At 36.7% G+C, this 15,896-nt stretch overlaps 1 long non-coding RNA gene across 1 annotated transcript; it reads right to left on the bottom strand.

The window, feature by feature from the left end:
• Positions 1-13,846: 13,846 nt before the first annotated feature.
• LOC116711157 (uncharacterized) lies at positions 13,847-14,423 on the bottom strand. The gene is made up of 2 exons (XR_004337174.1): positions 14,102-14,423; positions 13,847-14,018 (listed from the first exon to the last, which is right to left on the bottom strand). It is a non-coding gene; the product is annotated as an uncharacterized LOC116711157 (long non-coding RNA).
• Between the last annotated feature and the right edge of the window lie 1,473 nt (positions 14,424-15,896).

Here is a 15,896-nt window from a genome sequence, read left to right as displayed (position 1 = left end):
TTAAACTTTAAGGTTTAAACTTTAAGGTTTAAACTTTAAGGTTTAAACTGTAAGGTTAAACTTTAAGGTTTAAACTTTAAGGTTTAAACTTTAAGGTTTAAAACTTTAAGGTTTAAACTTTAAGGTTTAAACTTTAAGGTTTAAACTTTAAGGTTTAAACTTTAAGGTTTAAACTTAAGGTTTAAACTTTAAGGTTTAAACTTTAAGGTTTAAACTTTAAGGTTTAAACTTAAGGTTTAACTTTAAGTTTAAACTTTAAGGTTTAACTTTAAGGTTTAAACTTTAAGGTTTAAACTTTAAGGTTTAAACTTTAAGGTTTAAACTTTAAAGGTTTAAACTTCAGGTTTAAACTTTAAGGTTTAAATTTAAGGTTTAAACTTTAAGGTTTAAACTTTTAAGGGTTAAACTTTAAGGTTTAAACTTTAGGTTTAACTTTAAGGTTTAAACTTTAAGGTTAAACTTTAAGGTTTAAACTTTAAGGTTTAAACTTTAAGGTTTAAACTTTAAGGTTTAAACTTTAAGGTTTAAACTTTAAGGTTTAAAACTTTAAGGTTTAAACTTTAAGGTTAAACTTTAAGGTTAAACTTTAAAAGGTTTAAACTTTAAGGTTTAAACTTTAAGGTTTAAACTTTAAGGTTTAAACTTTAAGGTTTAAACTTTTTAAACTTTAAGGTTTAAACTTTAAGGTTTAAACTTTAAGGTTTAAACTTTAAGGTTAACTTAAGGTTTAAACTTTAAAGGTTTAAACTTTAAGGTTTACTTAAGGTTAACTTAAGGTTTAAACTTTAAGGTTTAAACTTTAAGGTTTAAACTTTAAGGTTTAAACTTTAAGGTTTAACTTTAAGGTTTAAACTTAGGTTTAAACTTTAAGGTTTAAACTTTAAGGTTTAAACTTTAAGGTTTAAACTTTAAGGTTTAAACTTTAAGGTTTAAACTTAAGGTTTAAACTTTAAGGTTTAAACTTTAAGGTTTAAAACTTTAAGGTTTAAACTTTAAGGTTTAAACTTTAAGGTTTAAACTTTAAGGTTTAAACTTTAAGGTTTAAACTTTAAGGTTTAAACTTTAAGGTTTAAACTTTAAGGTTTAAACTTTAAGGTTTAAACTTTAAGGTTTAAACTTTAAGGTTAAACTTAAGGTTTAAACTTTAAGGTTTAAACTTTAAGGTTTAAACTTTAAGGTTTAAACTTTAAGGTTTAAACTTTAAGGTTTAAACTTTAAGGTTTAAACTTTAAGGTTTAAACTTTAAGGTTTAAAACTTTAAGGTTTAAACTTTAAGGTTTAAACTTTAGGTTTAAACTTTAAGGTTTAAACTTTAAGGTTTAAACTTTAAGGTTTAAACTTTAAGGTTTAAACTTTAAGGTTTAAACTTTAAGGTTTAAACTTTAAGGTTTTAAACTTAAGGTTTAAACTTAAGGTTAACCTATTTACTTAAGGTTTAAACTTTAAGGTTTAAACTTTAAGGTTTAAACTTTAAGGTTTAAACTTTAAGGTTAAACTAAGGTTTAAACTTTAAGGTTTAAACTTTAAGGTTTAAACTTTAAGGTTTAAACTTTAAGGTTTAAACTTTAAGGTTTAAACTTTAAGGTTTAAACTTTAAGGTTTAAACTTTAAGGTTAAACTTTAAGGTTTAAACTTTAAGGTTTAAACTTTAGGTTTAAACTTTAAGGTTTAAACTTTAAGGTTTAAACTTTAAGGTTTAAACTTTAAGGTTTAAACTTTAAGGTTTAAACTTTAAGGTTTAAACTTTAAGGTTTAAACTTTAAGGTTTAAACTTTAAGGTTTAAACTTTAAGGTTTAAACTTTAAGGTTTAAACTTTAAGGTTTAAACTTTAAGGTTTAAACTTTAAGGTTTAAACTTTAAGGTTTAAACTTTAAGGTTTAAACTTTAAGGTTTAAACTTTAAGGTTTAAACTTTAAGGTTTAAACTTTAAGGTTTAAACTTTAAGGTTTAAACTTTAAGGTTTAAACTTTAAGGTTTAAACTTTAAGGTTTAAACTTTAAGGTTTAAACTTTAAGGTTTAAACTTTAAGGTTTAAACTTTAAGGTTTAAACTTTAAGGTTTAAACTTTAAGGTTTAAACTTTAAGGTTTAAACTTTAAGGTTTAAACTTTAAGGTTTAAACTTTAAGGTTTAAACTTTAAGGTTTAAACTTTAAGGTTTAAACTTTAAGGTTTAAACTTTAAGGTTTAAACTTTAAGGTTTAAACTTTAAGGTTTAAACTTTAAGGTTTAAACTTTAAGGTTTAAACTTTAAGGTTTAAACTTTAAGGTTTAAACTTTAAGGTTTAAACTTTAAGGTTTAAACTTTAAGGTTTAAACTTTAAGGTTTAAACTTTAAGGTTTAAACTTTAAGGTTTAAACTTTAAGGTTTAAACTTTAAGGTTTAAACTTTAAGGTTTAAACTTTAAGGTTTAAACTTTAAGGTTTAAACTTTAAGGTTTAAACTTTAAGGTTTAAACTTTAAGGTTTAAACTTTAAGGTTTAAACTTTAAGGTTTAAACTTTAAGGTTTAAACTTTAAGGTTTAAACTTTAAGGTTTAAACTTTAAGGTTTAAACTTTAAGGTTTAAACTTTAAGGTTTAAACTTTAAGGTTTAAACTTTAAGGTTTAAACTTTAAGGTTTAAACTTTAAGGTTTAAACTTTAAGGTTTAAACTTTAAGGTTTAAACTTTAAGGTTTAAACTTTAAGGTTTAAACTTTAAGGTTTAAACTTTAAGGTTTAAACTTTAAGGTTTAAACTTTAAGGTTTAAACTTTAAGGTTTAAACTTTAAGGTTTAAACTTTAAGGTTTAAACTTTAAGGTTTAAACTTTAAGGTTTAAACTTTAAGGTTTAAACTTTAAGGTTTAAACTTTAAGGTTTAAACTTTAAGGTTTAAACTTTAAGGTTTAAACTTTAAGGTTTAAACTTTAAGGTTTAAACTTTAAGGTTTAAACTTTAAGGTTTAAACTTTAAGGTTTAAACTTTAAGGTTTAAACTTTAAGGTTTAAACTTTAAGGTTTAAACTTTAAGGTTTAAACTTTAAGGTTTAAACTTTAAGGTTTAAACTTTAAGGTTTAAACTTTAAGGTTTAAACTTTAAGGTTTAAACTTTAAGGTTTAAACTTTAAGGTTTAAACTTTAAGGTTTAAACTTTCACATGCAGTACCTACCGTGGCCACCAGGGGCGCCGAAGAGCATTTTTTTTTTTTTTCTTATCGATAAAATAATTTCTACATACATTATCAAATACTGTATATATTGTGAGCACAAATCACTTCATAGTGAAATTGTGTGTTTTTGATATGACAGGAATTGTTACAAAAAATGAATAAAAATCAGCTCCACCAAGGTGCCTGTTATTGGCCTTTAGGCTTAGTTTTTTATGCCTTGGGCATGTGTTTTGCCGAGAAACGCTTACCTGCCGAGATATTCTTAAAGATTCGTTTTTTGTAAAAATGTGATATTCAAGGTTGTACCGTGAGAATCTCGTCCCTTCCCATGCCGAGTTCAAACTTTAAGGTTTAAACTTGCGAAGCGTGCGGTACCTACCGCGTCCACCAGGGGCCCCGAAGAGCAGTTCTTTTGTTTTGGGATAATGTGCTGATTGGTTCATGTTTGATTTTCATAATTCTTCTAATGCAATGTGGGTTGCTGGATGTTTAACGACCAAATAAAGTTTTTAAAGAATCTTTGTGTATTTTTTATGCAGCTGACTGTGTACACATATAATAACTAAACCTTCATGTTAATCCTCCATGCCATTTTTGCTGTATTATAAGTTTTCACATTTAGTTTCACAGCTTAAATTAGTAAAAGCAGAAACATCTCAAGTTGATTTCAGCTTTAAGCTACTAATTTAGCCAGCAGTTTATTTTTTGCAGTATTCAGACTGAAGATGTTTTTTTTTAATAAAACAGATGAGAATCTTTTCAATCAAAACTTGTTTAATTAAATCAGCTATTGAATTAGAATAATAACTTGTATAAAACTGCCATTTCTGTCTGGTTAATGGTGCAGCAGATCCTGCAGGGGCGCGCTGGGGCCTCAGTGTCCAGGTCGGTTACAGTCACATCTCCCAGACTCCTGAATCTTCTGGTTCCTTCCTGAAATGATTTCCTGCAATAAAATGTTGGTTGGAAATGAGCAGAAAACTGAGAAAAACCTGAAAAAGTTCAAATGTGACCTAAAGTTTTACAGCTCAACTCATACAAAGGAAAACATGAAAATAAAGGTGTTTATTGTCAGCTGGGTCAGGGGGCGGAGCCTCAGGTGTCAGCTCTAGTCAGGTTTGGATCAGAACCGGTTCAGACTCCGTGCAGCAGCAGAGCAGAGTCTGTATATTTTTGTTATTTAATCAATTATCTTAAGAAAGCGAAATTGATAGGATATAAGGTTTCTTTTCTTTTTCTTTTTTGGGGGGGCTTGGGAGTAATATATATGTAGCATCCCGATCCACACTCCATTCCAGTTCATGGCGGTAATGCACATCAATAAGTTGCTTGCCAACCGCCAAAAAAGAAGAGAAGAGGAGCAGCGTCTGGATCAGGTGAGTGTTTTGCTGATGTTTTTATTTACAATGTGAAATTAATCCACAGCATAAACAACTAAGCAGGGTGTGATATTATTTAAAACAATGTGGTTGCAAGGAAGTAAATTTGGTAAGACTTTATTTGAAGGGGTGCACGTAAAAAGGACATAGGATTCTTTATAAATGTTTCATGAATGACACTTTTTATACAGGGTTTACACTTTTAATTGACTTTTATGTAATGTTTTAGCGTAAGTGTGCATAAAAATCTCATTATTTACCAAAAAAATTGACAAAGTTTACACTTTTACTGTGTGGGTTATTGAACAAAACTATAACGCTGCCCTTAGATCAAATTAACTCGGATTAAATTAATGAATGAAATATAAAATCAGTATTCCTGGATGTAGAAAATGTTTCTGTAAGGATGCAGTTGTGACCTCACACCACTAGGGTGCGCTAGCGGCCGCGCTGTTTCTCTTCTTCTCTCTTGGAATAGAAGTCGAGCACGTTACCTTGTACAGTGCGCATGCTCACTGAGCATTGTTGTTGTAGTCAGCTGGTGGTTGTCATTCTGGCGAAAAGTGGAGAAAAATATCAAGTGAAACGGAGCAAAAGCCGAACGGATTGAAATATTTTACAGAAACGACAGTAGGTGTCGCTGTTTTCGCTTTATAACTAACAGTGCCGCTTAATTTTATTTAAAATTAGAGCAAGTCGGTCGTTTCTCCGCAGGTGGAGCGCTCGGATGGAGGCAGAGCCGGAGGACCAGGAGGAGGAAGAGGCGGCTGCCGCCATGCTGTGGTCCATCCAGGAGGCTCTGGAGAGGCAGACCCAGCAGATCGGAGCGTCGGCCTGCGGGGCCACAGCGGTGGTGGACGTCCTGAAGGCCCTCGGAGTGGATGTTGCGCCGGAAGAAGCTGACCGCTGCGTCCAAACCCGCCTGAGGGATATATTATGGGATGTTGGTGCGTGAAGAATAGTTTTTGACATGTTTGCCAGCGAAATAATGTGCAGCTGTTCATTTCTATTGAGACTAGAACGGATAGCAGTGACAGAAAATGTATTTTTTTTGTCATCATTTTCTGTATTTAAAAGCTGTTGATTGTGTTGGATACAGAGAGTAGAATGTAAATGTGCAAGTTGTAATTTGTAAATGATTGAGGGGATCTGGATGAATAACGTTATGTTCAGGTCTTAATTGAGTTACTCGTTACAATCCTAAACAAGTGGGTTTTTAGTGGAGATTTAAAGGAAGTCAGTGTTTCAGCTGTTTTACAGTTTTCTGGAAGTTTGTTCCAAATTGTGGTGAATAGATGCTGAAAGCTGCTTCTCCTCGTTTGGTTCTGGTTCTGGGGATGCAGAGCAGACCAGAACCGGAAGACCTGAGAGGTCTGGAAGGTTGATACGACAACAGCGGATCTTTAATGTATTGAGCCGTTCAGTGATTTGTAAACTAACAACGGTATTTTAAAGTCTATTCTTTGAGCTACAGGGAGCCAGTGGAGGGACTATAAAACTGGTGTTATGTGCTCTGTCTTCCTGGTTTTAGGATCTTTTTTCTTTGGCTTTTGGCACAATCTGAGAGGTTTCACTTTGTTTTATATGTATTTTATGTTTCAATCTTTTCTATTTTATAATCGCATTGTATTTTATGATTGTGTATAGCACTTTGGTCCTGTCGGTGTATAAAGTGCTTCATAAATAAAGTTGGTATGGTATGGTATATTCTTAAATATTGAGGCCACACCTCCTCCTTTTTATGTTTTCTATTCTCACTTAAGAAATTGTAGTTAGGAGGTACGATCGGTTCGTTATTGTCATTCAACCATGTTTCTGTCAGAAACATAACATTGATATTATGCTCAGTGATGAAATCATTAATTAATAGAGCTTTAGCACAGAGAGATCTGGTGTTTAAAAGAGTTTAAATGTTTAAGTTTAAGCGAGTTGGAGGCCAAAAGTTCTTCAGTCTGAGGTTTGAATTAGGTCCGCTGTATTTTATATTTCTGTTTTTTTGTAAAAGGTTTTTGTAGCGATCTGGACAGGTAATGTCCTGTTCTGCAGTGCCGGGGGGCCAGACGGGTGTAAAGATAATTTTCTGGACCCGGACTCAGACCTCAGAGACGCAGAGTGATGGATCCTCTGGGGAGTCAGAGGAAGTGAGCTCTGCTACGTGAGCGCTGAGGATTAGAACAAGCAGAAACTGTTATTAGTGGTTTATTGTGTTGCTGAGCAGAAACTTGGTGCAGCTTTGGCTATTTTATAAAAGTCTTTATAGATAAAACTGAATCTGATCAACTTGAAAATCTTTATTAATTTAATGAAATAGTAATGGAAAAAAAATCTTGAAATGTTTAAACATAAATAAGCTATAAACTGAAATGTGAACTGGTTGTTATTTTCCATTTATTTCCTGGTAGTGATGATCAGACAGGATTCTTCTCATTAGCAACACACCTCTGCTGTGAGAGGGGGCGGAGCCACAGGTGGGTCCGGTTCAAGTTCTGGAGAATCGGGTCCAGTTCGTTCCGACTCGGTTTGTGTGAACAGAAGGAGAAGCAAAGATCTGATCAGGTGAGTTTTAACTCCACATTCTTCTGGTTTCCAGTCCTGACTGGGTTTTCTCTCTTTGAGCTGCTGGACAGAACCAGAACTGGGCCTGGTTCTGGTTCTGGTTCTGGTTATGATGCAGAGCTGCAGCACCTGGTTTCAATCAGGAACTCTGATTTTCTCTGAGTTTTCATCTGTAACCCAGACAACAAGCTGAGTTTGCTCCCAGTTTCATAGTGGAGTCAAACTGGTACCAGTAGGTTCTGAGTGTTTGTGGCCCGGCTGAGATATCTGGGTTCCTGATTGGTGGATGGAAAATATTTCAATATGAAGTCAATAATTTATTGATCAGAGAGGATTTCTCTGGGCTTTTATCAGTAGAAAATCCAGATTGAATCAGACATTGTGGATCAAATGCGTTACTTTATGGACTTTCTTTAATATGGAAAACTTGACCTCTTTCTGACCATCGCTCCATTTCCGAGTCTTTCTGGTTTTAAATGTTTGCTCATTAGAAAATCAGAAAATTGTTGGTTGAATCACAGCAATAATTTCCACAGCTGTTTGCCAACTTGCTAGGAAAGCTGTTTTATGTATTTTATATTTGAGTCACTGAATACAATCACGGACATTTCAAATATCCATGTTTTTCCTTTACTCTGATTTTGTTTTAATGAGCAAAATCAAAGTCCCTGGTGAATTAATGAATGAAACGTATTCATACCCCTTTAAATTTCTCACTCTGTTTCATTGCAGCCATTTGCTAATCTCAGAAAAGTTCATATTATTTCTCATTAATGTATACTCAGCATCCCCTCTTGACAGAAAACATACAGAATTGTAGAAAGCTTTGTAAATTTATAAAAAAAAAAAAAGAAAAACTGAAACATCACATGGTCATAAGTATTCAGACCTTTTGCTCAGTAGAAACCCCTTTTTAGCTTGTACAGCCATGAGTCTTCTTGGAAATGATGCAACTGGTTTTTCACAGCTGGATTTGGGGATCCTCTGCCACTCCTCCTTCAGAACCTCTCCAGTTCCATCGGGTCGGATGGTGAATGTTGGCGTCACGAATGGTCATAGAGTTGGATGTAAATGTACTCTTTACATTTTTCAAGAGTACATTGCCAATATGTACTTGTACAGAATTGTACAAATTGTCAATGCATTCAAAATTTGCAGACAACATGCTTATGAAAATTAGTACAATGAAACAATAGGTTGAAGGTTATCCTGCAATAGTCAGCCCCGCCCACTCCTCACTACTCCCCAGGGCTGCCTACTGACCAGTTCTCCGTCTAACAGGTCCGGAAAATCTCTGAGTCCTGGGTATTACCCTAAGAGTACTCTATAAGAGATAATCTATTTAAACTGGTGGCGAAAGTGATTCGTCTAGCTCTAACTACCTCCAATCCAGAAGTTATGACCCTTTACAGTTAAGAAACAATCAGCTGAGTAGCCCTCGCAGCTGCATAATTCCAATAACCACTTCTGTTAACGGTAGCCCACTTTCTAAATCATAACTTGCACTTGGAACCGGCTAGATTATGTTTTTAGTGACTTAGAGTAAGTCCCAGGGTCATTATTTAATCTCACCAAAGGAAATTATGAAGCCTCCTATTTACTGGAATCATGTACATTAGTTTTACCTTAATTAAAAGAACTGGACAAAGATTAAATGACTCTATTAATTCCAATGTCCACCAACCTCATTAGAATTTTATAGTATAAATTTATTAAGCAAGCTTAAGCAGGGGTCGACATACAAATCAATAATCAATCGTATATAATTCAAAACAGTGTAATAAATTTACATGTACAATCATACTACCCTGTCTCCTTTCCCTAACTTTTAAGTCGCACGTTCTGAAATGGAATTTCGATGAGCAGATTCAACTCATACCCAGAAGATGGTGGATCTTTTGGCAACAGGAATTTCTAGCGTCCTTGGTTGAGGTCTTTGCCTTGTGTGGAAAAATCCTCCTTAGAAAGGAAACAAACAGCAGAACGGGTCCGAATCCTTTTGCAAGACCCAGTTCTTCATCCCTTAGGGGTCTTTGTCCTTCCTCCAAGTCTTGTTGCAGAGTTTGAAAGTGCTGGGTTGAGACGAGACCAACGGTCAAATAAAGAACCAGAGATGGGGCGATGGGACCCAGTCCTTTCTTACGGTGTGAATTCCGAGCTTCCCCGGTTCTGAAGTGGGCCGTAGCTCAATCTGCTCCTCTCGTGAGTTGTCTCTCCTTCTGCGCCGCCGGACTGGGAACAGCTGGTTCCTCTTTTCAGCCCCTTTTTATGCCTCTCCTCACCATATGTGTGTATGGGGAGGTTTGGTCTACGTGACTTGCTTCACATCTGCTGTCTCTCATGAAAAAGTCCCTACATTTCCCAACCTGTTTTTGCTGACCATAGTGGAAGTTCCCGTACTTCCTCTTTTTCCGTTGCCTCAGCCAAACTCACCGCACCACCCATCCTGCCGCTTTGGCCATCTGTTCAGAACTGCTTGCGACATTTCCTGTTTCAGGGCTGTACTGCATTCCTCTCTTTTCCTATAACTCACTATTATTTATTATAACTCATTAAACACATTCATCCTATTTGAATTGATTTCAAATGATTACAACTTCATATTCATTGACAATAAATCACATCTTTTGTCTTATTGTTAATCATTAACATAATCATTACATAGTTAAATCATTACAGATCATTAATCAGAGATTCTTTGCAGAAAGTTATTGAGTGATTACTTATACTCATATTATTCCGACTTATTCAACTTAATTAACTTTTAATCAAACTACAGGATTACTTTATTTCTTCCAAGCCATTATACATCTTTTTCTGCGTGTGCCTGGAAAGATCTCATACCCTTATGCCAGTTTTCTTGACAAGGTACACTTTAGAGGAAATGTGAAAAATATTTAACCAAGGACAGAGTATTGTTTTAATTTAATATCACAGTATTCCAGTATTATTGCAAACATACTGACATTTCTCCTTCCTAAGAACAGTGAGGATCAACGGCAGAACATTCCCATTCACTGCACTTTACAGAAACCTACAAAAAAAGAACACTTGTATTTTAAAGAGTACAGACAAATGGCAAAGAAAAAGTCTGACTTACAATTTTAAGACGTAGCGGACTCGCTATGCATGTGACATCATCGGAACCGATGATGATTGGGACCGGATGCCTGGGGTGGGGAAACATTTCTAGGTTACTTCTTTACCTGTTTATGTTAGAAGTAGAAAAAATAGTCAGCAATATCATAGAATCAGTTGATGTTGAGGCATCAACTATGAAGCTGTTTTCAGTGAGGTCTTAAGGGAGACAATCTACCATAAAATCTTTCCATCCATGATCTGAACACATTGATCCCTGCAGGGTGGTGAGGGGGGCCGGTGGGGCCCAGCTCCAGCTGTCATCAGACGAGAGGCGGGGTTCACCCTGGACAGGTCACCAGTCCATCGCAGGCACTGAAAGCTAACAATGAATAAAATGTATGAAAGAGAAATGATAAATTAACAAGGAGAATAAATTATGTCCAATTATTTTAAAATCAAATCATGTTTACTAATTGCAGTGATTTATAATTGCTGACATCAGAGACTCAGAACCTGGTTTTAGAGGAAGAATTGAGCTGAATCAGAAAAACTGAAGTATATTTTGAGGTTGTCAATAACATTCCTCTGTGGGATCCAAAAGTCAAGATTCTGAGAGTAGCGTTGTTGTCTTGTAATAGGAAGGGCGTAGGTTCGATTTCATCTTCCTCTTGCCACGTGTCAACGTGCTTTGGCACCACTGTTTGTATATGTTGGGCCTCCCAGCTGTGGTGTTTATCTGTATATGGCAGCCTGAGTCTGTTGAATGTGTAGGTCACTCATAGCACAAAGGCTTCAGCCTGGATGTATTATTGAGTTTTAAATATATAACATGTTTTCAGACTCTACACTGGTTTCCAAAATATAAACTCTCCAGCTTTTATTTAGCAGCTGAACCAAAATCTGCAAAATAAAAATCCAACTGTTTTGTCAGTTGATCCGAATTTCCGAACGCGGCTCCCCGCATCTCAGACCACGGCTCCGACCTTTATTTCAAATAAAAAAAACCCTACTGTATTGTTTTTACCTCTAAAATATATATTTCTCAAATATCAATTGTTACAGCTAATCGTGGATCCATTTAAGTAAATTTAAAGCAAGTACACTCTGCGGTCGGAGTCCCGTTCGGGGCATTTCCGACCGCACTTCCGAACGGGACTCCGACCGCAGAGTGTACTTGCTTTAAATTTACTTAAACGGATCCACGATTAGCTGTAACAATTGATATTTGAGAAATATATTTTAGAGGTAAAAACAATACAGTAGTTGTTTTGTTTTTTTTTAAATAAATGTTAATAAAATATTGTCACATGGACATCCAGGTTGTTGAATTGTACTTAAAAGTATGTATGTGTATATATGTACACACACACACGCCCACACACAGGTGTATGTGTGTGTGTGCGTGTGTGTGTGGCCCGGTTCTCCTTCAGAACCAAGCTGCTGGCTTCATGGAGCTGTGGTTCTGGTTTCCTCCTGATCAGAACCAACAAACTCTGACAGCAGATTTCTACAAACTCTCTTAAAGCTGCAGCTTCTCAGTGGGAGGAGAATGGTTCAGGCTTCCTGATTGGACACAGAGACAGCAATCAGCCAATCAGAGGAGCAGCAGCTTGCTGTGTTCCTGCGTTTGTGTTGGTGTGAAGATGAGTGTTGTTGCTGTGTCCATGTCTCCAGGAAGTCCAGCTGGACTCCAGCCGTCCAACATGTCTAGAGACAGTGGTCCTCATCCATCAAACTGTGGCAGCAGCAGATCTGATCTCAGATCTGTTTGCTCTCTCAGCTCAACAGGAAACAACTGATCGGGTTCATCCTGGTCACAGCTCTGAGATCAGTCTGACTGCAGCCTGGAAACCATCTACTGGATGTGCTGCGTCACTGACTGCTGCTGGAGAGAGGCTGGAAACACTCACTGATCTGCTCTCTCCTTCCTTCTTCTCTCTGCAGGTTCTGATCTCTGTGAAGTAGAGAATGGTCTCAGTGTCCTGCTGATCCTCAGAGGTTGAAGCTGCAGCAGTTTGAGTCTAAAGAGACTCTGACTGGATCATGATGATGACCTCTGACCTCCAAGGTTTTCCTCCCGTTTATTTTCTCGTGTCTGTCATTTATTGTTTGTCTCTTTGGATCAATAAAGATCCAATTCAAACTGGGCTCCATTTAGAGGCTTCGTGGAGTTTTGATCTGAACTGGATTCAACTGGAAAGTTGATCTTTTTTCTCTCTGATTCATTTTCATCCTGGAACCAGAAATGGTCTGAGAATGGAAACATGGGAATCATTTTCAGTTCAGCTTTGAAGCCATGAAAGACACTTCAAACCTCTTTTCTCTGCTGCTTCGTCCTTCTGCTGACATGAAAATGTTCCTCAAAGCTCCACAGATAAAAAGATGCTTCACTGGAAACTGCAGCGAAACTTCAGCTTCCATCAGAGAAACCAGTTTAACCAGTTTAGAACTGGATGTCCTACAGAAACTCTGATCTTAGAGCAGTTTTCAGAAACATGTGGAACCTGGAAAATAAAGATTTTATATATTTTATGTTCATTGTAAAAGCTAAATCTTGAAGTTTTACGTCATCATTGATTCTCAGCTTTAATTTCTCTCAGTTTGTTTTGGTTTTTACTTTTTTAACTCCATATTTCATGTTTTGAGTTTTCTAGAGAACTTCGGGCTCTTTACTGTGATTTTACTGATTTATTCAAACCTCAGAGAATCACTGGGATAATGTGCTGATTGGTTCATGTTTGATTTTCATAATTCTTCTAATGTAATGTGGGTTGCTGGGTGTTTAACGACCAAATAAAGTTTTTAAAAAATCTTTGTGTATTTTTTATGCAGCTGATTGTGTACACATATAATAAATAAACTTGTCTTGTACATTCTGCGTCTTCTTCTCACACTTTTTGCCTGAGAGGAGAGTCTCTCCCTCAACCTAGGTACCCTTAGTTTAAACTTTAAGGTTTAAAGAGCTGTTGCTCTTTTTGCTTCAGCTATTAAATATTCCTTTTCTTTCCTTCTTTCTGTGCAACCATGAAAGCTGTGATCCCACCCGGCCCGGCTCAGTTGTTACCTGGTACCAGGAGGAGTTGGTTCTGATGCACCATACATCTGAAATAAAGTTGCTTGTCGCAGCCTTTCGTTCCAAAAAAGCAAAAAATAAAAACTCCAATAAAGGCTGTGGGTGGTAACAGGCGGTTTGGGATTTGTACGCACTTTGACTCGATTCATTTATTGCAAAAGTAGAAATAAAGGTCTTGTAACTTAGTTGAAATGAAAAATAATCTCAATTTAATGTTTGAAGGTGTAAACAAGTGTTCAAAAAAAAAAAATCATTCTACCAAACCTCCCGTCCACACCAGACATCCACCAAACAATCCACCCAGCACCCGGTGTGTTCTTAATTAATTACTTAAATTGGTGGGAGGGTCTAACAATTAACAACGTAAATTAAACAATTCCAAATATAAAAATTAATGACAAATTTTGATTCTAAATTAACTTAAATATATTCCAACTACCCAAAGAACAAAACAAAATTGGTAGAAATGATAAACTACAAAACCTTAGCATAAATGGCCACGACAGTTGCTCCTAAAGTCATCAGTTGGACCTGTCTGGTTCTTCATCTGGTCTCTGTCATGTTGTTTTGAACTCTCCGAACCCACATGCAAAGACTCTCTCAGGAGATCAGATTAAAGATTTATTTACAAAAGACAATTGGTGTGTAATGCAGGAGCGTCTGATCAGGAGCGGACCGGTGTGATCGAACAGCTGGTAGGTGGGCGTAACTCGTCAGGGAGCTCAGCGGATGGAACTGCAAATCCCGTACTTCGCATGGAGTGTCCAGACAACAGGGAGCCTAGGAATCACAGAAAGGTACAGGACAGGTAAGCGTGCGAAACAGACTGGATATCTTTCTAGAGATCTCAGGACCAGATGTACCACAAAGGCGACAACACTCTGGCGACGAAGTGCCGGGAACCCGCTCCTAATATGCTCCCGCTGATGATCCACAGGTGTGCCGAAACACACCTGTGGAGAGGGTGTGTGAATACGCGGGCGAGCTCTCGAACGCCACCTAGAAGGAAACCAGAGGAACTGCTGAAGCCGCAGATCCTGACAGTCTCTGGTTGTTCAAGCACGATGAAGAAGTTCCAATAGGTTCCAAATCTCATTATTTCTCAAGCAAATGATGCTGAGGGGTGCTGGTCAGGTCCTGAAACTGTTAAACGGACCTGGGTGGAGCACAGAATGGAAAATTGGTGAAGTACAAAAAGAAGTGCTCATTTGACCAAACTTGATTCGTATTCTCCCTCCAACCCTCTGCAGGTCCCCGCCATGTTTGGTGGTCCTAGCCCATTCCTTTCATGTAGCTGCCATAGACTCCCGTTCATTTTTCGACCTAGTCAAAGTCTGGCTAGGAACGTCTTATCGCGCTGGGACTTAACCCTAACTTCAGTGGCCTCTTACCTCAACCAGGTTTCACTACATTTTGATTTGCTTTTTTAGCTCAATCTTTTAAATAAATCAGCTGAGCTTTAAAACCTCGTCTGAGTTTCTGTTGAATGAAGGAGTTTTGCCTCAATGCTGCTCGGCTCACCAGGAATTGGCCTTAAAAGTAAATATGTTTAAACAGATTTTCTCTCCTTTTACTTTTTAAGGAGTAAAAAGGAACAGATGAACTCATGTTCATTCATGTTTATTGGAATAAACATGAGTTCATTCCAATAAACTCATGTTATTGGAATGAACTCAGCTCAGCTTTAAAAAGTCATCTCAGTGATAACTGTTGGATGATGGAGTTTTATCTTAAGGCTTCTCTGAAGGGGCTTGAATTTGGTTTTAAAAGTCTGATATTTTAACCAAGTTTTATTTTGTTTTATTTGTCTTCAAACTCTGTTTTGAAGACAGAAATCACAGCTCAGCTTCTGATTTCATTGTTGAGCTCCTGCTAGGTGCCAGAAATGTGTATTATCACGGTTCTGAACATCAGAAATGGACTTTAAAAAACCCAGAATGCATTGCATGGTGGGGCTTCATATTTTAGCTTCTAGTTCAGCTGTTTTTGCTGCAACCCCTAACAAACCATATACTGTTTTCATCAAAATGAACTCCTCTATCAAACTAGATGACTTAGAATGAATTTGGAAACGTGTAGAAAATCAGCACCATGAGTCAGAATAGGGTGTTTATTGTTGAACTGTTGCCTGCTGCGAGCTTGAAAAGAAAAACCACCTGCTGGCTGCTTTGGGTAAGTACCCTTACCTATTAATGTGGTCATGGAGTTACAACGGAGCATTCTAGAGGTCTTGCGGTGTATGATGGCACTAGAATGGCTCTTTGGTTTCGTTTCAGGGATGATGGTTTGAACCCCAGCAAGTGTCTAGAGATCTGGAAAGCAGCAGCTGGTCCAGGTTCTTCTTCCTTGGGACAATGGCTGGGTGATGATGACTTGGTATGACTGCTAATGCTCATCCTCCTGGTTAGCGTTATGACACGGGGAGCCATACCAATCTGGTGCGCAGTTCATTTTGGCTAGCTTGATAAAGGTGAGTCGGTGCCCCACCAAGCAGACTCCCAGTACTCTACACAAACCAGACCAGCAGAGAATCAATCAATGCAGAGCATGCTGCATGTTAACCTTGCAGTGTTAACGGATAGCACGTGGGAAAGGTGACTCGGGAGTCTTGAATGCAGTCCAATCTTCTATAGCCTCACAAGCCCATGTGAGGCCCAA

The sequence above is a fragment of the Xiphophorus hellerii genome, chromosome 2, assembly GCF_003331165.1.
Source record: "Xiphophorus hellerii strain 12219 chromosome 2, Xiphophorus_hellerii-4.1, whole genome shotgun sequence".
In the NCBI taxonomy this organism is placed as follows: Eukaryota; Metazoa; Chordata; class Actinopteri; order Cyprinodontiformes; family Poeciliidae; genus Xiphophorus; species Xiphophorus hellerii.
The sequence above is the reverse complement of the archived record's forward strand: the minus strand, read 5'-3'. Positions and strand labels throughout refer to the sequence as shown.